This window comes from Amblyomma mixtum, chromosome 1 (assembly GCF_055824585.1).
Source record: "Amblyomma mixtum isolate Tamu chromosome 1, ASM5582458v1, whole genome shotgun sequence".
NCBI classification, from domain to species: Eukaryota; Metazoa; Arthropoda; class Arachnida; order Ixodida; family Ixodidae; genus Amblyomma; species Amblyomma mixtum.
This window is the reverse complement of record NC_143012.1, coordinates 205703799-205714174: the sequence shown is the minus strand read 5'-3', so window position 1 is coordinate 205714174 and position 10376 is coordinate 205703799. Positions and strand designations below refer to the sequence as shown.

The following is a 10376-nucleotide window of genomic DNA, read 5'->3' as shown; positions in this document are numbered from 1 at the left end:
GAAAATTGTATTTCAGGAACGGGGATTACGCAGTAACTGTCTCACATATCTCGGTGGACACCCGCCGAAAGCGTGACACCTCTGCTGACAGCCTTCTGTCGACAACGATGAGGCATTAAAGGCTTTTGCCTTAAAATAATTTGGAGCACAGCATATAGGCGTTAAAAATTTCATCGACACCGCCCACGAAGTCCACTCGGTCAATCTGGCCTTGATCTAGCTGGATGAGGCCATCTGGGAAAGGAGCTTTGGTATTTTCGTTGAAAAAAATCTAGTCAATAAACGTCAGTGAAGCTAAGGAACACAAGACAATTTTGAATCAGGGATCATTAAAAAATATCGTTGATTATTGCGTATAATTGGAGCGTATAATTGGAGCAATTGACTATTTTATATGTGACGAAGATGTATATCGGAGTGCTTTTATATCTGCATGCATGAATTTTAAACATATGTATGTACGTTAGATGTTCTGTAACCATTTCTTGTGCAATTTGCTTTTGCCCTTCCTGCTTGGACCAAAAAGGTCTGCAGTATCATGTAAATAAAATAAAAAATAAATTAAATACATGAGGATTGGACAGAACAATGCTGCCCTTCAGGAGAACTGCAGAATGGTTTCAGGGTGGGTAGACGAGTAGATTATGACCTGTTGGTGCTTGCACAATGAATAGGAGTAGCCGCGGCAAATAACAGTGCCATGTTGGCTTTCCGGGACATCACGGGGCACGTGGGACAACGTCAGAAGAAAACATTTATGGCGTATCTGAAGACATTGCATGGATGTTGAGGGTATATAGAGCTCATCAGTAGGAAACTTGCATGTGCAGCGAAGTTCCTATGCCATAGGAAGGGATAAATAAGGAAGCGTCCCCAGAGACCAAGATAGGTCTGCGGCAGTGTTGTCAACTATCACCGTTGCTGCTATTCGCGATATAGTATACGATAGGTTGAAAATAAGTCAATGTTCTAATAACGAGATATGTTGATGTATCGAGGTCTCCCAAGAGTGACGTACGCAGATTGCATTGTAGGGTTCACGGACAATCAGAGGCAGTTTTAACTTCTCTATGATGCTTGTGGAGAAGGAGGCGGTGGTTTAGTTTCATTCGGTTGCAAGTAAATTAGGCTTGATGATGTTCATCGAAATTACTGCTGTTGCAATCACTGCAGATACAGTAGTGAAGAAAAAGATGTGATATTTTCATTTTTTTGTATAAATGTAATATATAACAGTTATAAAACACCCATCTGCTTCTTCTCAATATATTACGATTCACTAATGCCCTCTTCTTCTGGCAGGAGCTGTTAGGGAGCGTAACTGTTTGTTTTGACTTCATCTTTAGTGTTGGAGAGAAAGAGAGAGAAAAGGTTTGTTGACGGGAAAGGCAGAGAGGTTCGCCTGAAAAATGAATATCTGGCCTACTACTCTGCACTGGGGAATGGGGAGAGGAGAAAAAAGAGGGTCACGATGGGGGATGATGATGATGGGAGGAGGCAGATGACAAAAGACAAGGCGCACTTGCTGACATTACAAACGCGAGACAAGGCCCATATCGCTTAAAGGGAAACTGCATAGGTTTTAGAAATCAACGAGCTTAAGAGGGTCGAATGTGTGAAACTTGCAGGTAAAGCATGTGAAGTCTTTTTGGGCTAGCACTTGAAATAGTGAAGTAATCGCCGATTAAAATCGGGACGCCCTTCAAGCTTCTCCGCAGCGCACAACGCCAAGTGAGAGGCGCATGATGACGTCATCGAAAGTATCGGTAGATTTCCAAGACGCAAACGCCTGTTTTGAAGGAAAAAAAACCAATGCCACCGAAGGCCAACCCTGCCGATAGTTGTTTGGCAGCGCCTAACGACTCAGGGCAGGGTGTGGCTGACGGCAGCGGTAATTTGAAATCATACCTTCCATGACGTCGCGCTGAATTTCCCTGCACTCCTGCGGTGCAGTGAGTAGAAGGAAAAAATTCATTCGTCGATTACGTCACTATTTTACATGCTAGAGCAGAAACACTTGGCATGCTTTGCCTGCAGCCTATATAGATTTGAATTCTTGAATATCGCGAAATTTGAAAAAAAAGTGCTGCAGTTGCCCTTCAAAAAGCGTGAGAGCGCTCGGACTGCAGAGCATCGTAACGACTACCGCTTTTTGTGTAACAAACAGGGCATTAGTGAAAGCAGAGCGTGGTGGAAGCAGTGGATAAGAGTTCTTCTAATGGAATTTAAATGCACACCAAATAACGAAAGCAGCAAGTAGCGGGGAAGAAACAGTGAACAACCCGAGAGGCGATCTAGAGGGAGTTAAAAACTGGGTGACGACGAAAACAAAAGGTAAACGATAAACACTTAAGAGACAAGAGAAAGAAGGAAAATAATTAGGAGCACAACAACACGAAGCAGCCCCGACATTGCTTGAAGAGCTTTCCCAGTCCCCGACGAAGCGCCTATTGCAAGGTCCTCCTAGAGTGGCCCTCCCTCGAAGCGTATCAAGAAAGCGCACAACGCCTGTATTTCGCGCGCACATACAAGGCAAACTGCGGCTAGACGGTACACAGTCCCAGTGACGTGACACGAAGAGCTTTCCCGAGACATTGAATTTACATGCGCCGAATCCGCCGGATGTCAACATTTGCTGCATAAATAGCTGATAGTAACGTGTAAAGCGGGCTCAACTTTTCGGAAACCGCCGCTAAAGAAAGCTGTACCCTCTTCATACACATATTTCGAAGCAAGATGCCATTCACAAAGGCCAGCTTAGGACGACAAAATGAGTGCAAGCTGTCAACGCCCTGGCGCATCTTGGAACCTGCCTTTCGCCTTAAAGTTAAGCGGAAGAAACTGATGGCACAGCGCATCTTCAGCTTGATTAACGCAGCGGGACGAAGTTTACTATCCTGCGCTCTGATCGGCTGCTCAATGGCGAATGGGCTCTGCTCCCAACCGGATCCCATCTGGGTCATCGGCGAGAGCGACGCGACATGGGAGTCAGCTCTCAAGAACTTCCGACTGTGTTGAAAACTGCGTCGGGGGTGTAGCTCAGATGGTAGAGCGCTCGCTTAGCATGCGAGAGGTACTGGGATCGATACCCAGCACCTCCACAACTTTTTTTAACCGCAGTTTCGACAATTATTGAGGAGTGTGAGGAGAGTCAGCTCTCAAGAGCTTCAAACTGTAATTCGTAAAATGTCGGGGGTGTAGCTCAGATGGAAGTACAAACCATCTGAGCTACACCCCCGACATATTACGAATTACAGTAGAAAAATCTGTATAAAGATTTAATTGAATCAATGCTCCTTGTACCCATTTACCGATTGTCAAACTGCGGAGGCCCAGGAGCAGATGTGCTCAAAAGGGTTAAAAAATGCCAGTTTACCCATCTTTGCAAACTTCCTTCTTCAAACTTCATACCGGAACTCTGTCGGTCAAAACATGGATGCATGATTAAGGACTCTTTGTCCCTTGGTCAACAGATTGCTTTCTATGTAAAAAATCTGAAACAATAGATCACGTTTTTATACATTGTTGGGATGCGTTTTTTTTCTGGGATGTGCTTCAAAGAACATTAAAGAAAGATTTACCGCTACACCCGCATGGCATCAGGTTCTTACCGGTAGGAAAACAGGACATCCCTTATGACACTATTATGCTCCTTAGCCTCCATAGTTTATGGAAAACAAGGACACAATTCAACAATGCAGAAGTAGTTGTGAGATCTCCACGCGAGCATTTCATTGAAGGTGTCATGCGTCTGAGGGAAGTGTATCAGGCAATGCCTGATCAGCCAACTTGGTTAAATGTGTTGGATGACTTGGTTGAACTGAAAAAATTTTAACCTGCCGTGTTAGTGCAAGTGTTGCTGACAAGTTTTACTTCTTTGTACCCGTTGTGAAAATGCAATAAAGAAAAAAAAAGGTGTAGCTCAGATGGTAGAGCGCTCGCTTAGCATGCGAGAGGTATTGGGATCGATACCCAGCACCTGCACGATTTTTTTAACCTCAGTTTTCACAATTATTGAGGAGAGTCAATGGAGTGAGCTCTCAAGAGCTTACGACTGTAATTCGGAATGTGTCGGGGGTGTAGCTCAGATGATTCAACTTCCGGCCGCGATAGCGAACGGACGCGTGTGAAATGGGCTCCGTTGGAGCGGTATCAGCGGCCGTGTCCGGCCGCGGTAACAGGTTTTCTTCTGCATCGGATGATGAGTATCGTGTTGTTTTGCCTAGTCTGCCTTCCGGGCGTTTGGTTTTGAATACCGTTTTTATGCATGCGGACGTGAGAGCACGGCCCTACTGAGTAGAAGACTTCAGGGATACGCTGGTGAATTTGAATCTGCTCCTTACGGCCTTGGGGGCGTATCAAATGAATCACGTGTGGGCAGTTACCTTCAAGTGTGACGCAGGTGTGCAGAGAATGCTCGCGAACAACGAAGTGCAAGTGAAGAACCATCGCTGCGTTCTCATCGACCCGTCTCACCAGGACGTACGGTTGAAACTGCACTGGCTGCTGCCCACCGTCCCCGACGACGATGTGCGGGCGGCTTTGCTAGTGTACGGAAAGGCGACAGATGTGGTCAAGGAGCGCTGGAGGGTGAATGGTGTGTCTGACAAGAGCTCGACGACCCGGACCGTGACTTTAAGCTCAAGGCCGGTGTGAAGCCGGAAGATATACCACATCAGCTTAGGATCGCTGGTGAGCTGGCCCTTGTCGTGGTGCCGGGCAGGGCACCCCTCTGCTTGCGATGCCAGAGCACAGGCCACATACGTCGCGACTACAAGGTACCGCGCTGTGTGCTATGTCGTCGCTTTGGCCACGACGAGACCGAGTGCGTGCGTACCTACGCCAGCGTCGCAGGGCCCGCGAGGAGTGACGATAACTCGGAGCTCCTAATGGATGAAGCTGATGCTGAAGCAGAAGCCAAGGCGGGGTCAGAAGACAAAGCTGCGGCTGGAAATGAGCCGGCTGAGCAAGCCTCGGGCGAATCAGTACGCCAAGGCCCTCCGAACCTCGAAGAAAATGGCACACATGCGAGAACAGAAGACCAATCGACGGCGAGGTTGGTTCAGGACGAGAAGATAAGCGCGACATCGGTGGGAAGCGCCAGCGAGGGGGAGCAGAACATGGACACATCAAACGAGGGCACCGCCGCCGCGGAGACTAAACGCTCGCACGAAGTAGTCGAGGAAGATGACACATCGTCTGGCCCGCTTGTCAACGGAGAGCCACCGTCAAAAGCAGCTCCCGTGCGTCGATCGGCGTTGCGACCTCGGCCAAACATCCCTCCAGACCGGAGGACGACGACGAGGGCGACGACGCCGCCGCCGCCGCCGCCGCCAACGCCGCCGCCGCCGCCGCCGCCAACGCCGCCGCCGCCGCCGGCGGCCTCGAAGTTGTAAGTTTTGTGACTAGACGAGCGCTTATTCTGGCGCTGAGGATGCTTCTTGTCAACGGTAAGCACCATCCTCTTGGTCTCCTTCCATACTCCCCGCAGGGGCGTCTGATTCATGCAGACGATGGTGAGTTGCGACACCATGGGTGCCTGAGCATCCGCAGGAACATCCCCGCAGGGGGATGATGGTGAACAGTGCTCCACCACGGACCCGAGCACCCGCGCTTAGCCGTGCGTGGCATTGCCGTGTCCGGGGAAAAGGGGATCCTGGTGGTTGAGCCGATGCCGAGAGTTTGGACCCTTAAGGCCCCTCGGCGGAGGCAACACACCACTTTGGCCCCAGCTTCCTGTAGACGGCACCTCCGGCCTGACCCGACCGGGGGAAATCGGCAGTCGCCTTTTTCTATCCTCCCCTCTATCTTTCACTTTCCTGTCTCTTTCTTACAACTCTCCTGTTTCCTCCTCTTTTCTCGGTGTTCTCACTTTTCATAGGCGGCTAGGGTTAGCCTTGTGTGGTGTAACTACCCTGAGTTGCCCATATTTGGTTATAGCAGTGGTGTACAGCTGGCGTGGGCAGGACTTGCTTTCAAGTTCCTGTCGCGTCCCCTTGTTGGGCTCCATGGTGGGTGGCTGGCACCATGGCCGAAGAACATAATTTTTATGGCATCGCTTACATCAAACAATGATCGCACTCCAAAAAGAGTGCGGACCGAGGACATTACAGCCCAGTGCTTTCAAAAAACGAAACAAACGTTTCCAAAATACCACGTCATCCACAGTGAAACTGAAAAAACTGCCAGAAAATTGTCTCCCTTCATAGTTTCCAAATGTCTGACCGATGCCTTGGGCACGGGCTACAAGTTGTCAAAAATGCCTAGCGGTGACCTGCTTCTGGAAATTAAAGACAGCAACCAGCACTCCAAACTTTCCAGCATAGTTTTAATAGGGGACACTCCTGTCACAACAACTGCACACCGATCCTTGAACACCGTTCGTGGTGTGATATCGGAGTTTGACTTCCTCGACCTGACTGAAGATGAAATGCTTGAGGGTCTCAAAGACGAAAATGTCACAAATGTACTTCGCATCAAAATCAGAAAAGAAAACAAAGAAATACCAACCAAACATCTCGTCCTCACTTTCAACTCCAGCACCCTCCCTGAATACATCAAAGTAGGTTACTTGAAGATCAAAGTCCGACATTACATCCCAAACCCCAGAAGGTGTTTCAACTGTCAGCGATATGGCCATGGGTCGCTGAGTTGCCGTGGTCGACAAATCTGCGCAAAATGCGCCTCACACGAGCATGTTTCTGAGAACTGTGAAGCCGCAGCCCTGTGCGGCGCAAACTGTGAAGGCCTACTCAAGATCCTGCCCAAGATGGAAAACTGAAAAAGAAATAATCACTCTAAAAACAAAAGAAAACATTTAATTCAAAGAAGCTCGTAATCGACTGTCACACATCAATACATTCTCCTTCACTGCAGGAACAAATTTTGCTGATGTGGTGCGCAGGGGCGGCACACCACACCGGTCTCCGGCCAATGCCCAGGCAAAACCTCAGGCAGGGCCTTCCCCGTCCCCGGCAGGCGCAGCCAAGGCTGCCCTGCCACCTCTCAAAAAGGGCCCGCCGGCCCCTCAGTCGGCTGCCCGCAAGGCTTCCCCCAGTCGGGAGAGGCCTGTAAACTGCACACCCGCGGGATCTCCGCGGGCCTCCAGAGCCTCTAGCGAGGCGATGGACACAACGGAGAGCTCGCCTCCGCTGCAGCGGCGGCGCAGCTCTCTTGAAAGAAAAGAAAAGATGAGAGCCCAGTAATGGCACCCCCAAAACCAGTATCGTAACTTCTTAACTACACTCCCCAAAATTGTCCAACATGGCTTTCCTTATACACTGGAACTGCCGTGGAGTATTAAATAATTATTCGGACATAAAAGAACTTCTAAACACACTTTCCCCTGTGGCTCTATGCCTACAGGAGACAAACTTAGGTCCCAAACAGCAGAATATCCTAAAGAAGTACAAAGTGTTTCGGTGCGACCGAGAGCAGGCTAACAGGCTATCGGGAGTTGTTGCTATTGTTGTGCAGAGTGGAGTTGCAACACGTGAAATCAAGATTAAAACCAAATATGAAGCTGTTGCAGTCACCATCCTCAAGAACCAAGAACCAGTATTCAAGAAACAGAAATATAGAAATCAAGGGAATACCACTAAACAAAAGTGAAAACTTGATTGATATAATTGGCAAAATTGGCGACACTCTTGGTGAGCCAATAACACAGGAGGATGTTGAGGCATGCCATCGCGTACGTGCATGGAATCCATCTGAGGGCCAAAACATTGTTGTGGCTTTCAACCGCAGAGCAAAACGTGATGCGGTTGTCAAGAAGGCAAAAAAGACGAGGTTCACGACTGAAGACTTGGGATTTTCCCCCACCCAATCAGTGTTTGTAAATGAGCACCTGTGCCCGCAACTGAAAAAACTGCTCGGAGAAACTATCAGAAAGAAAAAGGAAATGGGCTGGAAATTTGCCTGGTCGAAGGGCGGAAAGATTTTTGCGCGGAAAACAGAAACTTCCACTGTCGTCCCAATCACATGCGAAGCTAACTTAGCAAAGATATCTTGAAGTGCCACCCTCAAATGTGCTAGCTTATCTTACCGATTTTCGCGATGACCGCAACACGCGATGTCACACTCCCAAACAAAAATGGTTGGTTTGGTTGGTTTATGGGGTTTAACGTCCCAAAGCGACTAAGGCTATGAGAGACGCCGTAGTGGAGGGCTCCGGAAATTTCGACCACCTGGGGTTCTTTAACGTGCACTGACATCGCACAGTACACGGGCCTCGAATTTCTCCTCCAAAGAAATTCAGCCGCCGCGGCCGGGATCGAACCCACGTCTTTCGCAAAAATGGTTATCTTAGTTTTTTGCACTGCAATGCGCAGTCTGCAAAAAATAAGAATGACGAACTGACAGCTTTCTTTGACAGCTTTAGTTTCAAATTTGACGTCATCATGGTAACAGAAACCTGGTACACTTCACAAGAAGACGTACTTAGAATGGATGGCTTCAACAGCTTCTACTTAAACAGATGCCGACGCCGAGGTGGCGGCGTACTGCAACTTGTCTCCAACCGCCTTACTTGCAATATGCTCTCCGAATTCTCTGCCATGACAGCTGATTATGAAGTGTTAACACTACAAAGCCAAAACACTGTTTTTTCCGTTATATACCGCCCACCGGACGGTAAACCTGACCTCTTTTTCACGTTTCTAGATAAGTTATTAAACTTCACATGTTCCAATCAATTGAATCTCATTATTGGTGGCGACTGTAACATAAATTTTCTTGAAGATACTTCCAGCTCCCATGAGTTTCAAACACTTCTGGATTCCTTTCACTGCAGTAACGTCATAACAGAACCCACACGCATCACCTCCTGTTCTGAAAGTCTTCTTGACTTGCTTATCACAAACAAAACAACGGAGTGCACCAAATCAGGTGTCGTTGCTGCACAGCTAAGTGATCATTTGCCAATTTATCTGATCTGCAAACAAAATGGTGTTTTGAAAAACTGTGCCAATCCCCCAATGTCTTTTCTTACACGAAATATTAACCTGAAAACTCTCAATCTTTTTCGAAGTCGGGTGGAATGCACAAACTGGACCTCTGTATATGAATGCACAGATGGAAATCTAGCATATGACACGATTATGACTGTCCTTAAGAATGTTTACGATAGTTGTTTTCATGTGAAAAGAGTAAAGAGTTCAAAAAAAATTCGCAAGCCATGGCTCACAGATGAGTGCCTCGAAATGATACGCGAAAAAGATAATGTACTTTCATTTCGTGAAAACTAGAAATCCCGCAGACTTTTCTGCTTTTAAAAAATACAGAAATAAAGTGACGAAGCTCTTGCGGAAATCTAAGAAAGATTACTACGAACATGTTTTTAATGAGGCATCTGGCCGCAGTGACCTCGTATGGCGTGAAATAAATCATTTATTGAAACAAGGTACAAAAGAGAATGATAGTCTGAAAATCACAATCAACGATCAGCAATTAACTGGTACGCAATTAGCATCTCATTTTAACGAATACTTCACAACTCTTGCAAATAGCAACTATAATGAAAATGCAAAACTCTTTTTAGGTGCACCTAATGCAAACTCTTCTTTTTTTGAACCTATTACACCACAGGAAATTCACTCAGTTTTTATGTCCTGCAAAAACAGCAAAGCACGAGATATAGACGGGCTGGAAATCAGGCCTATTAAGTTTGTTGTCGACCTCCTGGTAGACGTTATTGCCGATATTTTCAATGTGTGTCTAGCCACTGGTGTCTTTCCAGTGAACATGCAGAGGGCTAAAGTGACTGTCCTGTACAAATCTGGAAACAAAAATGAGCTTTCGAACTTCCGCCCAGTTTTGGTGCTGCCAGTTATCTCAAAGGGATTTGAAAAAGTCATCTGTAAAAGGATTATGTCATTTTGTAATAAGCATAATGTTTTGTCGGAGCGCCAGTTTGGTTTCCGCCAAAATATGTCTACGGAACTGGCTCTTCTAACACAAAAAGATTTCATTATCAAAGGATTCGAACAAAGAAAAATAACATTAGGTGTTTACGTTGACTTTTCAAAGGCTTTCGACAGAATTAATCATCAAACTCTTTTCGCTAAATTAGAGCACTACGGTTTTCGTGGCATTGTCCTTGCTCTCCTAAGATATTATTTAGAAAACAGAAAACAATGCGTTTCTATCGGAGAAGAGCAGTCCACATTACGAAGCATAACATGCGGAGTACCACAGGGCAGTGTCCTCGGACCGGTACTCTTCAATATATACATTAATGATATAACACGGGTATCCCCAGAAGCCTCTTTGGTAATTTATGCAGACGACACGAGCTTTTTCATTCAATGTGACGATACGACGGAACTCGAGAAATTAGGAAATATTACCCTGAATAAATTGTCAGAATGGAGCAA

The 10376-nt window shown here is 46.9% G+C and overlaps 1 non-coding gene across 1 annotated transcript; it reads left to right on the top strand.

Annotated features, from left to right (window-relative positions):
* Positions 1 to 3028: 3028 nt before the first annotated feature.
* Positions 3029 to 3101, top strand: TRNAA-AGC (transfer RNA alanine (anticodon AGC)). Its single transcript has one exon. It is a non-coding gene; the product is annotated as a tRNA-Ala (tRNA).
* Positions 3102 to 10376: the final 7275 nt, after the last annotated feature.